At 39.4% G+C, this 22,398-nt stretch overlaps 1 protein-coding gene and 1 long non-coding RNA gene across 6 annotated transcripts in view; one reads left to right on the top strand and one right to left on the bottom strand.

The window, feature by feature from the left end:
* The window catches only part of GUCY1A2 (guanylate cyclase 1 soluble subunit alpha 2), a 425,356-nt gene that overhangs the window by 384,341 nt on the left and 18,617 nt on the right, over positions 1-22,398 (top strand). The gene's annotated exons all lie outside the window — the stretch shown is intronic.
* LOC125282454 (uncharacterized) overlaps positions 4,525-22,398 on the bottom strand; it is a 406,235-nt gene continuing 388,361 nt past the window's right edge. Inside the window, exons 4-5 of one of the 2 annotated variants that reach the window (XR_008960914.1) lie at positions 10,767-10,949; positions 4,525-4,849 (exon numbers count right to left, since the gene is read on the bottom strand). This is a non-coding gene — a long non-coding RNA (uncharacterized LOC125282454). The remainder of the gene's footprint in view (positions 4,850-10,766; positions 10,950-22,398) is intronic. The other variant, XR_007189607.2, reaches the window with a different exon arrangement.

Genomic DNA, 22,398 nt, shown 5'->3' with positions numbered 1-22,398 from the left:
ATTTGGAGTTTATCTTTGTGTATGGTGTGAGAGAGTGGTCAAGTTTCATTCTTTTGCATGTAGCTTTCCAATTTTCCCAGTGCCATTTATTGAAGAGACTTTTTTCCACCGGATGTTTTGTCCTGCTTTATCAAAGATTAGTTGCCCAAAGAGCTGAGGGTCCATTCAGCACTTTGAATATATCCTGCCACTTTCTTCTGGCCTGCAAAGTTTTTACTGAAAAATCAGCTGATAGTCGTATAGGGTTTCCCTTGTATTTTGTTCTGTTTTTGTATTGTGGCTGTAAGATTATCATTGCTCTTTGATGTTTTAATTGTTGTTTGTCATGGTGTGGACCTATTGGGTTTGTCTTGTTAGGGGCTCTCTGTTTCCTGGACCTGGATGTCTGTTTCCTTCCCCAGATTTGGGAAGTTTTTAGCTATTATTTCTTCTAATACTTTCTTTTCTCTCTCTCTTTTTTTTTTAAAGATTGTATTTACTTATTTGTCAGAAAGAGAGAGAGAGCACAAGCAGGGGGAGCAGCAGGCAGAGGGAGAAGCAGGCTCCCTGCTGAGCAGGGAGCCTGATATGGTCCTTGATCCCATGACCTGAGCTGAAGGTAGATGCTTAACTGACTGAGCCACTAGGCATCCCTCTTTTCCCTTCTTTCTCTCTTCTCCTTCTGGGATCCCTAAAATGTTCATGTCATTATACTTGATGGTGCTGAGCTCCTTTAACCTTTTCTCATTTATTAATTTTTATTTTCTGTTTGCTGTTCAGCCTGGTTGGTTTTCATTACCCTTTCTTCCAGATTGCTGATCCATTCTTCTGCATCCTCTCATCTTCTGTTGATTCTGTATAGTGTATTTTTTTATTTCATTAATCGAATTCCTTATCTCTGAGAGATTATTTTTTCTATTTTCTGTCTTAATGTTGAAATTGTCACTTATTTCATCCACTGTTTTCTCAAATCCAGTGAATATCTTTATGATCATTGCTTTGAATTCCTTATTAGGCATATTCCTTATCTCTGTTTCGTCTAGTTATTTTACTGTGATTGTGTCTTGTTCTTTCATTTGGGACATATTTCTTTATCTCATTTTGTCTGACTCTCTGTGTTTGTTTCTAAATATTAGGGAAGTCAGTTTTGTCTCCTGGTCTTTAAAGTAGTGGTCTTGTATAGAAGAGGTCCTGTGGTGTCCTACAGGGATATCCCCTTGGTCACCAAAACTAGGTGCTCCTGGGGTGTCCCCTTTGTGGGCTGTATGTACCTTTTCATCGTGGCTCAGCTGTGATTGCCTCCAGCCCAGCCTGCTGCAATGACCTGCTTTACCTAGTGTCAGTGCCCTGAGCAGTGTTTAGTTTCCTCACTGTTGAGAGACTTGAGGCTGCTGTGGGCTCATTTCTGGAAGTCCAGCTGACTGACTGCACTTATGCTTTCTGCCAGAACTGCAGGCAGTACCAAAGGGCAGGGTTTGCTCCCTGTTAGTCTGAGAGGTTCTCGACGGTGTGTGAGTGTCTCTGCCACGGCTGTTGGCACACTGAATGGCAGGGCTTACTGCCTCCACAGACAGCTAAGTGGCCAGGATGCTGGAATTGAGGGCACTGTGGTGTGTGGGGTTATCGTACCCCTTCCCCAGGGCAGTGGGAGTGGTGCTTACCCCTGCTGGAGCTGTTTACAAGGTGCGGCAGGGCAGGCGCGGCTTTGGAAGCGTGTCTAGGTTTGATGGGTTGGATTGTGGTGGCCACAAAGGAAAGTGAGGGCTGGGAGCACAATTCTAGCAATGTAGATAGAAAGCGTTAGTGCTGGCTCCTGTAAGCGTCCCGCTACCTAGGCCGGGGGAGGGGAAGAAAAGTGAGGCCCATGAGCACTTTTCCTCTTGGTGAAATCTCTTGAAGATCCCTGCCCATCCAGAACATAGTCTGAGATTAGTAAATAAGTCTCTTTCACATCTACCCAAGCTCTTTTCAAGCTGCTGTTTCTGTGTTGTTTCTCAGAGTGAGTTATTAATCATTGTTATTCAATATTATTATTAAATATTATTATTATTATTATTATTATTATTATTATTCATATCGCTCTCCATGCTTGTGATGCCCTTTCCATTTGTAGTTAGTCTTGCTGGGAGTTGGGTTCCCAACTGCGTCTGCACCCCTACTACCCTATTGCTGTGGCCTGTTCTCAAGGATTAATTGGGCAGGGTCTGCTCTGCCAGGCTTCAGGTCGCTGTTAGAGTTAGTTGTGCAGAGGTAGCTGTCATGTCAGTGTGTCCTTAGGTCAGGCGAGCTCAGGATCCTCCTCTTCAATCTTCCCTGAATTTCCCTTGATTTTTAAAAAAAACCTGAAGCAAAAAATTTGTATATATAGATAACAGAAGTTGATAATAATAACAAAATGGTGATATTTTGAAAATTTTGATATATCTATAGAGGAAGTTACTCTTTTAGAAGAAAGATATATGCAGATTTCTGAGGTGAGGAGAAAGGGAACTGAAATTTCACATATAAATTCAGAAGAAAATTTGCTTAAGAACTACCTGTCATTTAAAGGGTATTTATATAAGGGTTTTGCCTCTTAAATTTATTCCACTTTTTCTAACACAATTCTGGGCAAAATACAGATGATCTGACAGTTTCCATGTTAAAATTTTTCTATTTAAAAAAACGACATGTAGAGAATGGAGTACGTGTTTGAGGGGTTCGTGCCCTGAGCTGAGACAGGACGGCTGTAGCTTTGTTTACACGTGGACAGAAGGGACGGCCTCAGGCCGCACAGGACCTGCGCACTTGGGTCGGACCTCCTTCATGGTCTTGTTCACGGTGAGCTCCTGATGACCCTCAGGGAGGGGTCAGTAAGGGCCTCAGGCTTGAATCGTTTCAACCCCCGTAGGCACCAAAACACTTTGTTGTGTTATCGTCTGCCCCCCACCCCCACCCACAAAAAAATCAAATGGAGCCATGGACAGACACACTGAGCTGCCATGAGGATAGATTCTAAAAGATACTTTTTCTGATCGGCCCCAAATCATGTCATTACTAGTAATACTTTATAAAAATATATTTACATTTACTTCATTTTACAATAAAGCCCATTTCTTCCCCTTTCCCTGTGTTCCCCCCTTCCCTCCTTTCAAGAAACACTTGTTGAGCCCTCGCGTATTCCAAGCAGAACGACAGGCACTAATGGAACCATGATGAACAGCATAAACAGGATCTCTGCCCTCAGGGACGAGACCAGAGACTAGATGATAAACGGACCTGAGTAAACCAATTAATTACAATAGACCGGAGCTGAGGTGAAGTGACCCCAATTAGAGTGCTAGAGCCAGAGGAGGAGTGGGCTCAGATGAGGCTGGTAGGTCACGTTAATAGTTTTCAGCCTAATACGAAGAGCAAGAGAAGATCCGGAAGACTTTTAAGCAGAGGAGTGACTTGACCAGGTTTGTGCCTTCAAAATCACCAAGGTTGTAGAAAGGAGACCAGGCGAGGGGGTGCGGAGGGGCAGCAATGCGTTGATTGAGAGCAGGGAATCTTACCCCATTTCATTGACGGGAGCGCAGCTTAATGATACTGCAGAGTCCTTTTGCTATTTCTGCTTGTCCTCCCATGCTGCAGAAGAGCAGCTGGACTCACCTTTGACATCCGCTTACCTCTGAGATACCATTAAGAACAGTGCCGCTTGGGTCCTGGCAATGATCTTGGCGTGACCATCTTCTGTTGGTTGAGTCTGTGCTAATCCGCACAGGTCAGTCACGTAAAATTGTTCTGTTCAACCCTGCACAGGGTGATTTGTGACCCTGCAAGTGTAGAATGTACCTCCCTTTTCCAAGGACGCTGAAAGTTAAACACCAGGATTGAATTCTCAGGGACATTCTCTATAAGGAGGCAATTTGCACATTTTTAGAGCAAATGGGAATTTGTCAAATAAAATTGAAAGTTGAGCTCATGAGAGCTTGAACTTTCCAGTTTTCTTTCCTGAATTAAATCCTCTAGAACGTCCAATATTGTCTGGTTATCTTGAAATCTTCAGAGAGGCTTGTGTTGACTTTATTTTTCGTAAGACTATGTGGTAATGATTGATAAACACTGAGTAGAATATTTGCATATTGTGATAAACTGAAATAATTTTCTGAATTTTTCATTCAAACACATTTTGCCTGAAATAGTATTTTTTTAAATCCGTGAACTTTTATAAATATTTTGAAACACAACAAGACTAATACCCATGATCTCAGCACTGGTTTAATATTTTTATTATATTTGCCTCAGATATTACTTAATAAAATACAACTTTTTCTTTGGAATTTTTACTCCCTTTCATTGTGACAAACACCCTAATGAATTTTGTATGTTTAAAGTTTACTGTTCTATGCATTAACTTTCTCAAAAATATCCATACACAATAGAAGTTTATAATTTGCATAAGTGATATCTCACTATATGAAAATTTCTCTAACATTGATTTTCATTTAAACAAAACTTTGTATGTTTAAGATCAATACTATGATGAGACTTGTTCATTTTAATTATTATACAATCCTCCATTGTATGACTACACCATATTCTAATAATTATTCATCTGTTCCTCTGTTGATCAACAGTTGTTTTTTCCTAATTTTTAACCATTACAAACCGTGTTCCTATGAACATTACTTACATGAAAGTACTTAAGTCACTTTACATTTCACATCATAAAATTGAGTTTCTTATACAAGAGTTGGAATGATTGGGTATTATCTCAATATTTTGTAGACATAAGGAGTCATAACTTCTAGTCTTCGTTTTTTTAGACTTTTCATGTGTGTTGCATGCAGCAATGGCCAAGAACCATTCCTTCTTCACGTAGAGCAGTTTATTACTTGTTTTATTTCTGGAAGAAAAGAAATAGTTCATGAGTTTTTAATTTTCCATGTTTGATGTCTTCTCCTATGAATGTGAAGGTCATACCCATCTTTATTCTCACTCATCCCAGTTTTGAAATAGTGAACACATAATGAACACTTGTCTCTTGTCATTATGTTACTGATCTGTGAAACTTAAATAATTGATTATATTAAGGGTAGTGTTAGCAAATTTTGAAATGGCATGAATTATCAAATGATTTGCCTAAGCAAAATTGATTTCCTTGCTAATTGCAAACTAAAAATTTGCAGAGACTACTGTGCTAAGAAGTTTTCCTTAACCTGCAAACAATTTGCTTTTCCCGCTTTGCAGTTGATCTACTTCTTGGCCTTTGAAAATACCTATTTTCACTCATGGTGAAAGTCCCTGTCTCACTACTGCCATACGAATAGCGCATCATATTAGGGGACCTATCATGGATAGCATAAGGTAGCGGACGAGTGCACAAGTCCCATGATCAGAGGGCCGAGGTTGGAGTCCAGGCTCTAAAGCTTAATGTCTGTGTGATATTTAGCAACTCAATTTCTTAGGTACCAATTTTAAAGATGAGAAAACTGGCTCCAATTTCTAATGATTATTGTTTGGTTGAAATGTGTTGTTTGTAAATCTCCTAATACTTTAAACATAGTCAAAATTCATTTATTGCTTCATCCCCTTTTTTTAATTGGAGTCGACACACGAAGCTACATTAGTTTCAGGTGTACAACATAGTGACTCAACAAGTCTGTGTTATGCTCACTGCAAGTGTAGCTACCACCCGTCACCATACAACACTGTTAAAATACCACTGACGATATTGTCTGTGATGTACTTTTCATCCCAAAGCTGGAAGCCTGTGTCTACCACTTTTCTTCAGCCATTTCCTCCATCCCCAACTCCTTACCCTCTGGCAACTACCAGTTTGTTCCCTGTATTTATGGGCCCATTTCTGCTTTTTTGTTTGCTTGTTTTATTTCTTAGATTCCACATATAAGTGAAATCATGTGGTATTTGTCTTTTTCTGTCTTACGTCCCTTAGCGTAATGCCCTCTAAGTCTATCCATGTTGTTGCAAATGGCAAGAGCTCATTATTTTTTTTTTTCTTGGCTAAATAATACTCAATTGGATATATACCACATCCTCTTTATCCAGTCATCTATTAATGGACACTTGCTTTGCTGCTGCAAACATGGGGGTGCATATATCTTTTGGAATTGGTGTTTTCATTTTCTTTAGGTAAATACCCAGTAGTGGAATTACTGGATCATTTGATACTTTAATTTTTGAGGAATCTTGGTACTGTTTACCACAGTGTCTACACCAATTTACATTCCCACCAATAGCACACAAGTTCTCTTTTTCTCCACTCTTTGCCAACACTTGTTATTTTCTGTCTTTGTGATACTAGCCACTCTGACAGGTATAAGGTGATATTTCATTGAGGTTTTGATTTACATTTGCTTGGTAATGAGTGATGTTGAGTGTCTGTTGTCCATCTGTATCTCTTCTTTGGAAAAACGTCCAATCAGGTCCTCTGCCCAGTTTTTAAAATCAGATTTTTGTTTGGTGTTGACTTGTATAAGTTCTTTATTTTGGTTATTAACCCCTTATTAGATATATCATTTGCAAATACCTTCTCCCATCAAGTAGGTTGCCTTTTTTTTTTTACTGTGCAAAAGGTTATTTTTGTGTAGTCCTGCTACTTTATTTTTGATTTTGTCTTCTTTGAGGAAACAGATCTAGAAAAATGTTAATAAGGTTGATGTCGAAGAGATTACCACCTGTATTTCTTCTAAAAGGTTTATGGATTTGGGTCCCACATTTAGATCTTCAGGGGATGGTATAAGAAACTGGTACAGTTTTCCCAGTATTATTTATTGAAGAAACTGTCTTTCCCCATTGTATATACTTGCCTTCTCAGATTAACCGTGTATGTGCGGTTATACTTCTGAAGTCTCTATCCTGTTCTATTGATCTGTGTTGTTTTGATTATAGCTTTATAGCCTATCTTGAAATCTATGATTGTGATACCTCCACTTTTGTTCATTTTCAACATTATTTGGGTTATTCAAGGTCATTTGTGGTTCCATATAAATTTAAGGATAATCTGCTGTAGTTTTGTTTAAAAAAAATGCTTCTGGTATTTTGATAGGGATTGCATTGAATCTTTAGATTGCTTTGGGTAACATGAACGTTTTAACAATACTAATTCTTCCACTCCACAAGCATGGTATGTCTGTTTATTTATTTATGGATTGTTTTGAATTTCTTTCATCAGTTTTTTATAGTTTTCAGAGTATAGGTCTTTCACCTCCTTGGTTCAGCTTAGTCAGTATTTGATTCTTTTTGATGCAAATGTAAATTGAATTATTTTCTTAATTTCTCTTTCTGCTATTAGTGTATAGAAATGCAGCTGATTTATCTTGCCACTTTACTGAATTCATTTAATGGTTCTAATAGCTTTTGGTGCTGTCTTTAGGGTTTTCTATATGTAGTATCATGTCATCTGCAGTAGTGCCAATTTTATTTCTTCCTTACCAATCTGGATAACTTTTATTTCTTTTTCTTGTTTGATTGTGTCATTAGGACTTTACACTGAATAAAAGTGGCAAGAGTGGACATCCTTGTCCTGTTCCTGATCTTAGATGAAAGGCTCTCATTTTTCACCATTTAGTATGATATTAGCTGTGGGCTTTTCATATATGGCTTTTATTTTGTTGAAGTATGTTCCCTCTAAAACTGCTTTGTAGAGTTTTATCATGAAAGGATGTAGAATTTCATCAAATGTTTTTTCTACATATACTAAGACGAGAATTCACTCTGTTATTGTGGTGTATCGATTGATGGGATTGCAGATATCGGACCATCCTTGCATCCCTGAAATAAACCCCACTTGATCCTGGCAAATGATCCTTTTAATGTATTGTTGAATGAGGCTTGCTAATGTTATGTTGAGGATTTTTACATCTACATTCATCACAGATATCGGCCTGCAACTTTCTTTTTTGTGATGTTTTTGTCTGTTTTTGGTATTAGGGTAATGCTGTCCTTGTAGAATGTATTTGGAAGGTTCCCTTACTCCTCTACTTTTTGGAATAGTTTGCAAAGAATAGGTATTACCCTTCTTCAAATGTTAGGTAGAATTTATCTGGCCCTCGACTTTGTTTTTTGTTTTCTTTGTTTTTAATTAGTAAGAAAATTGAATTGGTAATCAGTCTGTTCAGATTTTCTATTTCTCTCTGGTTCACTTTTGGAAGGTTGTGTATATCTAGGAATGTATCCATTTGTCTAGGTTGTCCAGTTTATTGGCATGTAGTTTTTTTGACCTAGTCTCTTAAAACTCTCTGTGGTGTAGGTTATTTCTCCTCTTTCACTTCTAAGTTTAATTATTTGGGCACTCTCTCTGTTCTACTTAATGAGTCTGACTAAAGGCTTATCAGTTTTCTTTATCTTTTCAAAGAATTAGCTCTTTTACTGATCTTGTATTCTTTTTACTCTGTTTCCACTATGATCTATAGTTCCTTTAGGTGTAAGATTAGATTCTTTGAGATGGTAGGCCTATATCACTATTAATTTCCCTCTTAAAAGTGCTTTCACTGCGTCCCAAAGATATTTGCCTCAGTGTATTTCTTAATTTCATCTTGGATTTCTTACTGATCCACTGGTTGTTTAATCTCCATGTGTCTGTGTTTTTTCCAGTTTTTTTTCTTGTAAATGTTTTCCAGTTTCATATACTTGCAGTCAGACAAGAGACTTGATATGATTTCAGTCTTCTTAAATTTATTGAGGCTTTTTCTGTGCCTTAACATATGATCTGTCCTGGCGAATGGTCCCTGTGCACTTGAAAATAATTTATGTTGTGCTGTTTTTGGATAGGCTGTTCTGTCAAGTCCATCTGGTCTAATGTGTCATTTAGAGACACTCTCTCCTTATTTAATTTATTTGCTGCTAGATGATCTATCCACCGATGTAAGTGGGGTGTTAAAGTCCCCTACTATTTCTGGATCATGATCAATTTCTCTGTTTAATATTTGCTTTGTGTATGTAGGTGCTCTCATGGTGAGTGCATAGATGTTTACATTTATATCTTCTTTGTCTCTTGATACGGTTATACACAGCATACAGATGGGGCTTGTTTTTTCATTTTATCACACTGGGTGTTTGGAGCATTTCAACCATTTTCATTTAAAGTAATAACTGATAAGTATGTACTTCCTGGCATTTTGTTAATTGCTTTGTGGTTGTTTTGTAGTTCTTCTCTTGCGAGCGGTGACTTCTTTAGTGTTATGCTTGGCTTTATTTCGTTTGTATCTATTATAGGTTTTTGTTTTCTCATTACCATGAGGCTCGTATATGGCAGCCTATATTAAATTGATGGTTAAGTTTAACACATTGTAGAAGAACTTGATTTTTACTGGTAGCCTCCACATTTCATGTATATGTTGTCCTGTTTTACATCTAATTCCATCATAGTAGCTTTATAAATTATTGCTCTACCACCTTTACTGTATGTTAGCTTGTATTCATGAAAGTTTTTCCTTTCATAATTTTCTTCTAATTATTCAAATGGAAAAGAAAAGGCTGTAAGTAAGTCCTTTGCTATTTCTGCTAAGGCATGTGTGTTGATGAGGTCCTTAATTTCTGTTCGCCTGGGAAACAATTTCCGTTCTATTCTGAATGACGAGTTCGCCATGTAGAGCATCCTTAGTTGCAGGTTTTTTGTTTTTCCTTTTTCCTTTTAGCACTTTGGCTATATCATGTCACTCCCTTCTGGCTACAAAGTTTCTCCAGAAAAATGGGGTACTAGCCTTATAGAGCTCGTAGTATATAACTAGTTGCTTGTCACTTGCTGATTTTAAATTCTCTCTTTATGTTTCCTGGTGTGGACCTCCATCTTATTTGGAATTCTGTGGGCTTCCTGGACCTGGATGTCTGTTTCCTTTCCCAGGTTAGGGAAGTTTTCAGCCTTTTTCTCTCTTTTCTCATTTTGGGTCCTTTATAATGTGGATGTTTGTTCACTTGTCCTAGAGGTGCTTCAACCCACCCTCATTTCTCTTTATTGTTGTTCAGCTTAGTTGCTTTCCACTTTCCATTAGGCTGTCTTCCCAATAGCTGAGAGCTATGCTTGGTTCTGTGAACTAGTCGGAAAAGCTGCTTCATTGGTGTGTCCTGTGTAAACCGCACATGCCTGGTAACTTTGGTGAACTGGAGCTTTGGCTGTGATGGACTGGGGATCCTGGGGCACTCATGCTGGGGCATCCTCAGTGTGATGTACGGAGCTGCGGTTGCAGGCCGAGGTAGTTCCAGGCTCTGTGTGCAGAGGGTGCCCTGGCAGGTCAACTGGAGCTCAAGTGGTTGCAAGTGGGGGGAATCCTAAAACTCTCCACCCGGGTAGGAGTGCAGAAGCTGAGGTGGGTGCAAGGCAGGGTGCTGTCTGGCACTGTGGCTGGAACCATGGCATGCAAGGGCTGGGGGTTTCTGGGTGGCGCCACATAGCAGACACCCTGTGAGTTGTTGGGAGCCTAAGTGGGCATTTACTCTGTGCTGGGGGTGCCCTGGCATCCCCTCTGGAGCCAGAGTGGTACAGGCTTGCAGTATTCCATGATGCTTTGTGCCTGTGTCACCTTGGGCGAGATGCCTCAAGCTGTAGTGAGCACTGACCAGAGCTGCTCTCAAGGTGGAGGAGGAATGGAAACAGTGATGCTCTTCAGCCCTTTCAAACCAAAGAGAGTTCTAGCAGCACCCTCCCCACCCCTGCCCCCATGATTTTGCAGCTTCTAGGACTGATTTCTTTATATTCTAGTTAGCCTTTTATATCAGGACTTTTTGTTTGTGGCCCAAGGCAGACACATCTGCTCCATGTCCCTCCCCACTGCAGTTCACAGTGTTGGGATTCCCTTCCTTACCATGTCTCTGTTTCTCTTGCCATTCTCTCTGCGGTCTGTGCTTTGATGTGCAGAAGCTGTTCAGTGAGGCTTCAGTTCTTCTGCAGGATGGATTACTCTGTAAGTAGGTGTAGACTTGGTGTGTTCGTGGTGGAGGTGAGTTCAGGGTCTTCCTACATCGCTGCCTGGGACCGGAATTCCATCCTGTTATTTCCATGAAGAAATAGATCATTTTGACTCTCATTTTATAAATTTAGCCATGTTGAATGGTAGTTGGATTACAGGCCTCATCTGGCAATCCCAGAGAAACACTGTGTTTGGTAATTTGGCCAAAGCCATTTTAAGCCATGACTCAGAACTGAGCTAGCAATCCGTTTATTCCTACAGGTTTTTATTAGCAAAGGCCTCTTCCTGATGACTAAGTTATAGTAATGTGATTTTTTAAAAAATACCTATTTTCTTTGCAAATCCCGATTTAAGCAGAGGTATGCAGATTACCACAGACGTTTTGGCTTAGAAGTATATTATCTTGCAGTTTTGTAGAACAGAAATCTAACATGGGTCTCACTGGGCTAAAACCAAGTTGTGATTATGGCTGCGTTCCTTTCTGGAAGTTCTAGAAGCTAATCAAGGCCACCTGTATTCCTTGGTTCTCAGCTTCCCTCCAGCGTCATGAAGCCAGGACCAGCACATCTTTCTAATTCTGCTTCTATTGCCACATCTCTTTAACCTGATTCTTCTTCCTCCCTCTTCCACTTTTGAGGATCCTTGTGATGACACTGGGTCCACCGGATAATCCAGCAACCTTAAATCATCTTTGCCGGTATTCTAACATACTCAGTTTCCAGACACTAGGACATGGGCATTTTTTTTAGTGAGGGAGTGGTTTATTCTGCCAATAAAAAGGGGAAAATCCGAGGGCTAAATCTGTCATTTCATGCTGCTATAAGGCAGTTTATAGACAACTGAACTGTGTTTCTCCAGCCGTGGATGCTGGAAGTCCAAGATCATGGCGCCAGCGTGGTTGGTTCTGGTGAGAGCTTTCAGATGGCTGGCCTCTCCTTAGACCCTCATGCAGTGGAAAAAGAGGGGAAGCCAGCTCTCGTAGGACTCCTGGAGGAGCACTCATCTCATTTAGGAGGGCTCCACCCCCATGACCTCACCTAATCCCATCCTTCCCCAAGGTGCCACCCCCTGTACCATTATGCTGCAGGGTAGGGTTTGAACAAATGAAGTCAGTCCATAGTAAGGACTGACTAACACTTCTCCATTTAAGAAGTAGCGGAGACCTTTGCTTGAGGAGGAGATTAAGGAGTGGTTCTGAGAAACATGGAATTTTTATAAAGATGATGACTGCTGTCTCCTCAATCTGCTTGCAGACATAGCTAACCCCCATATAAGCTCTTAAAAAGCTAGGGACTTCCGAATTTGTAATCCTTTAACTTGCTTAAAGCTCCACCACCCGTGTTGTGGAGGCTTGAGGATGTCACAGCGCGTCGTCGACCCGGTTCTCTGGAGTCCTGGGCTAGGAATCTCATCCTGGTTCAGGGATTAATTTGCTGTGTAATTTTTGGCAAACAGGGTGAGGTCTTTTCATGTCTATCATGAGGGTAGTGACCAGGATGCCCTCTAAAATATCTTCCAGCTTCAAAAGTGAATAGCAAATGTTTATTGAATTACTTATTCTCTAGAAGCAATTCACTCACATCAATCTTCACAGCAAGCTTCTGAGTGTCTTTTTTCAGGTAAGAGGAAAGTGAGACTTTGACTAAATCTGACAAGGACTCACAGATGAACGTGCGAGTCAGAATTCAAATTTATACTCTAGAGCCTTAACTCGGGGCCTGCAGTGTACTTACTTTTCATAAAGATAGTTAATGTGGGGGAAGATATCCAAAGGGCTTCAGAAAATTCCCATCTACTAGTTTGCCCGTAGCCTCCGTTTTTAAAAAATCAAAATGCTCGTCTGTACCAGTCACTTGATGTTTAAGGAGAAATAAGGACTTGGTCTGTTATTTTATGCTGTCCGGTCAGCCTCGTAACTTAGAAGCACCAAAACAGTAACCACTGTGTTTTACAAAAGAAAAATAATCATTGAAGACAAATGGCTTAATAGTTTTCCCAGAAGGAAAACTTGAGTTGTGCCTCAAGAATTATATTTCTACTTTTCCAATTACAGACAGCAACATTAATATTGTCCTATTAAATATGCCAATAAAAGTCTCATCTAGCAAAATTGAATGATCTATGGATTCTCAACCTGCACTAAATGTTAGAGCCATAAATAAGCTTTGAAATAAGATCAAAATATTTCTTTTTCCACAAGGAGATCGAGAACAAGAGAATTTGAGTGAACCAAGGTTATTTGCTAATTCGCTCCGATGTCACCTGTACGGGGGAGGAGGGCTAAACTTTAAGCATCAGATTTACTTAGCTTCTCTACCAGCCTCTTCTCCTGCTACTCCCTTACCATTACTTTCTCCCCACCAAAATTAGTGTTTTTGAGAAGCACGACTTTAGGGGAAGTTGCAAGGAATGTTTGCTATAAAATATTGTTCAGAGGTTAAACTCTTGAAGAAAAGAAGAAAGTAAGTTTGCTTTCATTTTTTAAATATCTTCTTCCTGCTGCCTTGCCTTCTTTGGATCTGAAGTCCTTAAAACTCTTTATATGTCTCCTTACACTTTATCTAGGCTAATTCTATATCTATCTGATTGGTTCAGGAATATTTAAAATAGAGAAATTGATTGTTGTATTTTTTAAATAATCAATCAATGGAAAATTGTCCATTTTCCAAAACATATGTACATATGTTCTTTCTGCTCTGTCCCTTCTATACAAAATGGCCAGTGTGATCATGGACTTGTTTTTAAGAAATAATTTTGGTCAGAGAGAAGTGAAAAAATGTGAGGCAATTATTTAATTGACAAGAGCTGACTACAGTTATCTTTTCTAATCTCTCATTTGTCATCTCCTTCTAAAGTTCTGCTTTCAGACATGGGAAACTTTTGAGTGTTTTAAATCTCTTCGGTATTTGGTCTGTTAGATGGAGTTTTTAGGCTGGTAAAGGTCAGAATTGACAATGTCCACAGAAGCCACTGGGGCTGAATCATCTTTAGCTATTTAGCATCCTGAAATTCATGAACTTACTAGGCCTTTGTTTTGACATTCAAATAGGAAATGCACGCCCGAATGTGCACTCTCGCAAAAGCAGCAGGCATGCAGACTATGGAGTCCATAGTAAGTGCTTTGCTGTCACTATTTAACTATGGGTGCTTGCAGAAAAGCAAGCCTATACTTTTCAGAGAGAACGTACAGGAACATAACGGAAGGCTATCCCTTTTTGATAACTTTAATTTTAATACCCATAAATTGATAATCCTATAGAATTGCCACAAAATCTGCAATTTCAAACGTTTGTAACCTTAAAATGCATACAAATTTGGTGAGATCCTTCTGTTTTCATATTGAGCTAGATTCTTACTTTCCTTATTTGAACAGGAATGTTATTTTCAGAGCATGAATTATTGAATTTCAAGGGATTTTAGGCTGTCGAGCTGACTCAATAACTATAGTTTCATTGGACCTCTCTTCAAACTGCATCAGATCATGGAGCAGTGAAGCACGAAGCAAAAATACAGAGCAGAGTTCCATTTCTTCCACTCAGTTGGAAAGAAGATAAATAGGAAAAATTCAAGACCTACAGAACACTTAGAAAAAAAGAATCTTCATCTTTTTTTTTATTTTCATTTTTCAGAACTGTCATTCTTCTCTCGCACTCAAAGGCATAGCATCAAAGGCCATCATAATAGAGTCCAAATACATTCCTTATCAAAAAGATTTTCAGATGACTACTTAGCAAAAGAGAGTTGTAATTTAACCCAGATCGAATTTATCTTTTTTTTTTCTGAAACAATAGTAAAATGATGGCAAGCATATGAAAGAGGTATAGCTGTCTCCCAATACACACGTACAAGGACTGGAAGATGGAAGGTGCCAACATGAGTGGTATTTGTCTTCGTACAGAGGAGAAAGCTGCAGTCTCAGGTTCCCGTGGAAAAGGTACAGATACGGAGCAACCATATTCACTCTAAATCTAAATATCGGTTGATTCACTCACACAGAATGAATGAAAGGAACTAATTACAGGATTAATCCGCCAAGTGCAACATAAAGCTGAGAGGATTAAGAACAAGGAGTAGAAACCGCCCAGGTATTTTAAGCAGGAAGAGTTTTCATACAATGAATGATAATGCTTACAGAATCAATAAAAGAGGAAAAAAGAGCAGATTCTAAACTGAGTATCTCTAAATGATGCCCCTAAAATATAGAACTGGGTGGTTAGGCAAGCTCCCGTCACTGGAGCCACGGCCACCACCATACCTGCCTCTGAACATCATTAGGAAACTGAGAAAATGGATGCCTTATCTATACATTCCAGTGATTAGGAAATTAGTTGACTTTCTCACCTAATACTGGGCCATTTTATGACACTCCTTCTGCAAAATTCTAACCTTGATAGTGTTCATAGTTGCTAAAGGAATATGGAGGCTACTTCTGCCGTTCAAATATTGGACAAATGCAACTAGAACCTAATAATTACACAGAAACAGTTGCAAGGAATTTGGGGAAGTAGAGTTTTCTTTTTGTCTAGCTGGGTAGTTATGTGCTTACCTGAAGCTCCATTACTAATAAACAACAGATTTGAGGGGACTAGTAACTCTAGCAGGACATACGACGTCTCTGTTCCTTGAGATATTGAAGCAAAATGGTTCTAAATTTAGGCGGGTGAATATAGGGGGATTAAATAAAAGTCCACATACTGAACAGTGACATTTCTAGCTCATTTCCTCCATTCCGCTTCCAGAATGCTAGAAGTTAGGTATAATGCAGTGGGCATGATTGCAACATTAGCACTTGGACAAATTAGCCCAAAGGAGAGCCAGTAAATAAATGTATTTCTATTTAGACATGGTCAGGGGAGACCTATAATTCCAGACAATCTAACTAGGTTTATCCTAAAGCTTCCAATCAGATTTTAATGCCTCAAATAGAGACTTCCAACCATATTAAAGAGAAAGACCAAAGTAAACAAGAAAACATCTGGAGAAGCAGAAACAATACAGAGAAAACCACCAAAGCCAAAAATCAATAAAAAGATGATTAGTATCGTCATATGTTTCAGATGTAATTAAGAGCACAGCAGAGTAAAAAAGAATCATGTAACATGAATGAACTTGGGAAATTAAAAACGTGATATCTGAACTTTTAAAATTGTATAGAAGGATGAGAAGATAATACTGAAGGCAATCTATCTCAGAGTAGAAAGTAGATCACAGAGAAAGGAAAACAAATGGAAGAATCAATACCAAGTCCAGCATCTGACTAAGCAGAAACCCAGAAAAAGAACGCATACGGAATTTTCAAAGACTTTACAAAAAATTTCCCAGAACTAAAAGATATAACTTGCTATGTTAAAAGATTCCACTAGAGGTCATTTTAATGATTAAAACAGGTGCACTGATGGGCATTGTGGACCAAGATGGCGATGCAGGAAGACCGTGCCTCGCCTCCCGCACGGACGCACCAAACCTGCGTCAAGTGATAGAGCGGTTCCGCCTGAAGACCTGAGGGCCGGCTGACCAGCACCTGCGCCACAGAAGATGGACCACCTGAGAGAATGGCATGAGAGACAGAGACTCGGCAAGGAAGGGATTCTCTGCCCCCAACACCACAACCTGCAGTGGGGAGGAACAGTAGAGAAGAAGGTAACCTAGAATATAAAGGAGCCAGAACCCACCCCGGAAACCTGCCATATGCTGGAGCCGCTGCTGGAACTCTCTCCGGGTTACAGGTCTGGTGAGGGCCACTGTTTTCATTCCCTCTCCAGCTTGACCATGTGGACAGGACAGTCTGGGCGTTAATAGCCAACCTGCTGCCCCACTGAGAGCTGGATCCCTACCCCTCACCAGCCGCAGATGTTCTGAGGCATGTTTCAGAGAACAACTAGAATATAAAGGATCCAGCCCTAGAGCACTGCCAAATGCCAGGGGAGCTGCTGGAACTCTCTTCAGGTGGAAGGAGCTGGCAAGTACCATAATTTACATTCCTATTCCCTACACAGCTTGACAGCAAAGACTGGAGCACTGTCCAGGCCTCCTCGCCAGCCTACCACCTCAGACACTCCTGGGCATCAAGTCCACACTAGCCTCACCTGTTTTACGTAGGCAGCCCCCACCTGGCGCACAACAGGACCCCCCCCCCCCCCGGTCCAGCCATCTCCCCAAGATGACAGAGATGCAAAGCAGCCTATAACGCTCCAGGTACACACCACTTTGGCTCCAGAGTACCCCAGAACCCCTCATGCATGCCTGTTTGGGCTCCAGCCAGAGGGCCCCTGCATGGAGTGCCCCAGGAGCTTCCCACCCACACACCTGCCTCTGATCCAGCTGTTCCAACAGGGCGCCCCCTGTGCAAAGCACTCCAACCACCAGCCCACACCTGTCTGGGCTCTAGCTAGCCCACCAGGGTGCCCCTGGGGCAGGGCACTCCAGGACTCTTGGCTTGTACTCACTTCAGCTTCACCTGTCCTCCCCGGGCAATGCCCACATCAGCTGTCCTGCCAGATTCCCTTCGTACAGAGAGCACTGGGACTCCCTGGCTTGCACCCACTTCAGCTTTACCTGTCTGGCCGGCATGCCCTTTGTGCAGAGAGCCCTAGGACCTCCCCAGCCTGCATCCAACTTCAGCCACTCCGCTAGTGTGGCCCCAACTCAGAATGCCCTGGAGCTCCCAGGGCATGACAGCCACAGTTCCAACCAGCTAGCCAAAGTCACCAGGCACACACAGTGTACACAGGAGATGACTATATAAAGATCATTCTTCAAATTTAGGTGTTCAACCTAATTCATAGAACCAAACACAGCCAAGAAAAATGAAGAGACAGAGGAATATGCTCCCAATGAAACAATAAGGCAAAATCTCAGAAAAATAACTAAATGAAACAGAGCTAAGCCACCTACCAGAGAAGAGAGTCCAAAGTGGTGTTCATAAAGATGCTTACTGGAGGGAAGAGTGGATAAACTCAATGAGAACTCCAACCAAGAGAAAATATAAAAAAGAGACAGCGTTGACAAATACAATAACTGAAATAAAAAGTATACCAGAACAAATCGGTGGTGTGTCAGAGGGTGCAGAAGAAGGGATCAGCAATCTGGAAGACAAGGTAATGGAAAGCACCCGAGCTGAACAGCAAAAAGAGAAAAAGAATTTTTAAAAAATGAGGAAAGGTAAGGATCTTTTGCAGTGAAAAAATGTTTGCATTATAGAGGGTCACAGAAAGAGAAAGGAGCAGAAAGCTTCTTTAATTTACACCTAGGTTTAGGAAGCACAGAGAGTTCTGAACAAAGTGAACCAAGGGGGACCACACCATGAAACACTAAAATGTCAAAGATTAAAGATGGAAAAGCAACTAGTTGTGTACTGTGAAAACTCTTTAGGCCCATCATCTGATTTTTCAGCAGAATCTTTGCAGGCAGGCAGGGAGTGGCAGGATGTATTTACAGCATTGCAGAGAAAAACACCTGCAACCAAGAATGTTCTACACAGCAAGATTACCATTCAGAGTGAAAAGAGAAAGAGTTTCCCAGACAAACAAAAATTAAAGGACTCAATCACTAAACATGCCTTAGCAGAAATATTAAAGGGACTTACTAAAGTGGAAAAGAAAAGGCCATAATTAGAAATAAGAAAATTCTGAATGGAAAGAACTGTAATCCCTTATGAAGCTAGTATGAAGGTTAAACATGAAAGTAGTAAAATCAGTTACATCAAAAAATTAAGAGGACTCACAAAATGAGATGTAAAATAGCACAACATATACACAAAATGTGAAGTCTGGTAGTAAAAATGAAATTCTTTTGGAATGTGTTCAAACTTAACTGAGCATCAAGCTAATAGACTGTTTGGGATGTCATATACGACCTCATGGTAACCACAAAGCAAAAACCTATAGTGGACACAAAAAATAGCCACGCATAACACTGAAGAAGCCATCACTCACAAGGAAAGAGAAGGAACAGTAACAACAACAACAAGCCAATAAGTACACAATTATCAATCATTACTTTAAACGTAAATGGTCTAAATGCTCTAATCAAAACACACAAGGTGATAGAATGGATGTAAATACAAGACCCATCTACATCTATATGCTGCCTACAACAGACTCACTTCAGACCTAAAGACCTACAGACTGAAAGTGAAGGGATGGTAAAAGAATTTCATGCAGATGGAAGCGGAAAAAAAGTCTGGGAAGCAAAACTTCTGTCCAACAAAACAGACTTTAAACAAAGACTGTGACAAGAGACAAAGTACCACATAACGATAAAGGGATCAACCCCATAAGGAGATAAAACAATTATAAATATCTATGAACCCAGCGTTGGAGCACCTAAATACATAAAGCAAATATTAACATATATAAACAGAGAAATTGACCATAATGCAGTAATAGTAGGAGATTTTAATACCTCACTTACATCAGTGGTTAGATCATCCAGGCAAAGAATCACTGAGGAAACAGTGTCTTTGAATGATGCATTCGACCAGATGGTCTTAACATATATCCAGAACATCCCATCCAAAACCAACAGAATATATATTGTTTTCAAGTGCACATGGACCATTCTCCAGGATAGATCACATGTTAGGCAAGAAAACACCTCTCAATAAATTTAAGAAGACTGGAATCATACCAGGCAACCTTTTCTGACCATAATCATAAGAAAAAACTGGAAAAAAGGCCTATATGTGGAGGGTAAACAACACATTATTCAGTAACCAATTTGTCAGCAAAAAACCCAAGAGGAAATTTAAAAAAAAAAGAAAAAAAATACAAGGAGGCAAAATGAAAATACAAGGGTGCAAAATCTCTGGGATGAAGTCCAAGCAGTTCTAACAGGGAAATTAATAGTGATACGGGCCTACCTCAAGAAAGAAGAAAAATCTCAAATAATCTAAGCTCACACCTAAAGAAACTATAGAAAGAATAAACAAAGCCCAAAGTCAGTAGAAGAAAGTAAATGAAAGACCAGAGTGGAAATCAGAGAAATAAGACTAAAGAACAATAGCAAAGATCAATGAAAACAGGAGTTGGTTCTTTGGGAAGGCAAAATTATCAAAATTAATAAAGCTTCAGCTAATCTCCTCAAGAAGAAAAGGGAGAGGAACCAAATAAATCTAAAATGTGGAAAAGAACCTATATCACAGAAATACAAAGGATTATAAGAGAGTACTATGAAAAATTATATGCTAACAAATTGGACAATTTCAAAAAATGGATAAATTTCTAGGAACATTCAATCTTCTAAATGGAATCAGGAAGAAAGAGAAAATCTGAATAGAACAATTAACAAAATTGATTTGGTAATCAAAAAACTATCAAAAAACTACCAAAAAGCTGAAGTCCAGGACCAGATGTATCCTCAGGTGAATTCTACCTATTACTTAAGAAGAAATAATACCAATTCTCTTCAGCTATTCCACAAAATGTAAGACAAAATCTTCCAAACACATTTTATTAGGCCGGCAAAACCAAAAAAGGACACCACAAAAAAAAAAAAAAAGAATTATAGGCCGATATCCCTGATGAAGACAGATGCAAAAATCCTCAACAAAATACCAGCAAACTGCATTCAACAATACATTAAGTGGATCATTCACCACAATCAAATAAGATTTATTCTGGGGTGCAAGGATGATTTAGAATCTGCAAATCAATAAACTATGGTAATAAAATGAATAAAAATCATATGCTCATGTTAGTAACTGTAGAAAAATCATTTGACAAATGCAGCATGCTTTCATGACAAAAACTCTCAAAAAAGTGGATTTTTAGAGGGAGCATACCTAGTGAAGGCCATGTATAACAAATGCATAAATAGCATTTACTCAATGGTGAAAACCTCAGAGCCTTTCCTCTAGGACCAGGAATAAGACAAAGACGTCCATTCTCACTGCATTTATTCAACATTGTACTGGAAGTTCTAGTCACAGCAATTAGACAAGGAAGGAATAAAACTGTCAGTATTTGCAGATGGCATGATATATAGAAAATATGGAAAACACTAAAGACACCACCAAAAAAGTGTTAGAGGTAATAAATTTAATAATGTCAGATACAAAGTTGAGAAATCTTGTTGCATTTTTATACACTAATAATGAAGTAGTAGAGAGAGAAATTAAGAAAACAATTCATTTACAGTGGCACCAAAAAGAATAAGATACCTAGGAATAAATTGAACCAAAGGGTTTAAAGACCTGTACCCAACAATGATCAAAGATTGATGAAAGTAACTGCAGAGGACACAAGGGAATGGCAAGACATACAATGCTTTGGATTGGAAGAATAAATATTGTTGAAACGTCCATACTATATAAAGCAATCTCTAGACTCGGTTGATGTCTATAGAAATACCGACAGCATTTTCCAAATAACTAGGCAAATAACTCTGAAAATTTGTATGGAATCACAAAAGGCTCTGAATAGCCAAAGCAATTTTGAGAAAGAAGAACAAAGCTGGAGTTATCACAATCCCAGATTTCGAGATACAGTACAAAGCTACACTAATAAGATCTGTATGGTACCGGCACAAAAAGAGACACAGAGATCAACAGAATAGAGAGCCTAGAAATAAACCCACACTTACATGGTCAGTTGAATATATAATGGGGAAAAGATCGTCTCTTCAACAAACTGTATTGGGGAAACTGGACCATTTTCTGACACCATGAACAAAAATAAAATCAAAATGGAATAGAGACCTCAATGTGAGACCTGAAACCATAAAACTCTTAGATGAAAACATAGGCAGTAACGTCTTTGACATCACCCTTAGCAACATTTTTCTAGATCTGTCTGTTCAAGCAAGGCAAACAAAAGCAAAAATAAACTATAGGGATGACACCAAAATAAAAACCTTTTGCACAGCAAAGGAAACCATCAACAAAACAAAAAGGCCACCTGCTGAATGAGAGAAGCTATTTGCAAATGATATATCCGGTAAGGGGTTAATATCCAACATATATACAGAACTTCATCAACCTAACACCAGAAAAATAGTCTGATTAAAATTGGGCAGAGGACCTGATCTGATACTTTAAGAAAAATACAGATGGCCAACAGACACGAGAAGATGAACATCACTCATCATCATCCAGAAAACACAAATCAGAACGACAATGAGTTATTACCTAACACTTGAGCTAAGAGTTGATGAGGACGGCTATGAAAGAACCCCTTACACTGCTGCTGGGAATGCAAACTGGCGCAGCCACTGCGGAAAACAGTATGGAGGGTCCTCAAAGAGTTAAAATTAGAAATACTATACGATCCAGTAATTCCACTATTGGGTATTTACCCAAAGAAACCCCGTAGATTTTTGCAGCATTATTTACAATAGCCAAGTTATGGAAGCACCCTAAGTATCCATATGAACAGTAAAAAATATACGGCATATATAAACACCCCACTATGACTCAGCAGTAAAAAGGAATGAGATCTTGCCATTTGCAACAACATGAGTGGACCTAGAGGGTATTATCCCAAGTGAAGTCAGTCAGAAAGACAATATACCATATGATTTCACTTGTATG

This window comes from Ursus arctos, unplaced genomic scaffold, assembly GCF_023065955.2.
Source record: "Ursus arctos isolate Adak ecotype North America unplaced genomic scaffold, UrsArc2.0 scaffold_22, whole genome shotgun sequence".
NCBI lineage: Eukaryota > Metazoa > Chordata > Mammalia > Carnivora > Ursidae > Ursus > Ursus arctos.
Note: the sequence above shows the minus strand (reverse complement) of the source record. Positions and strands in the feature narration are given on the sequence as shown.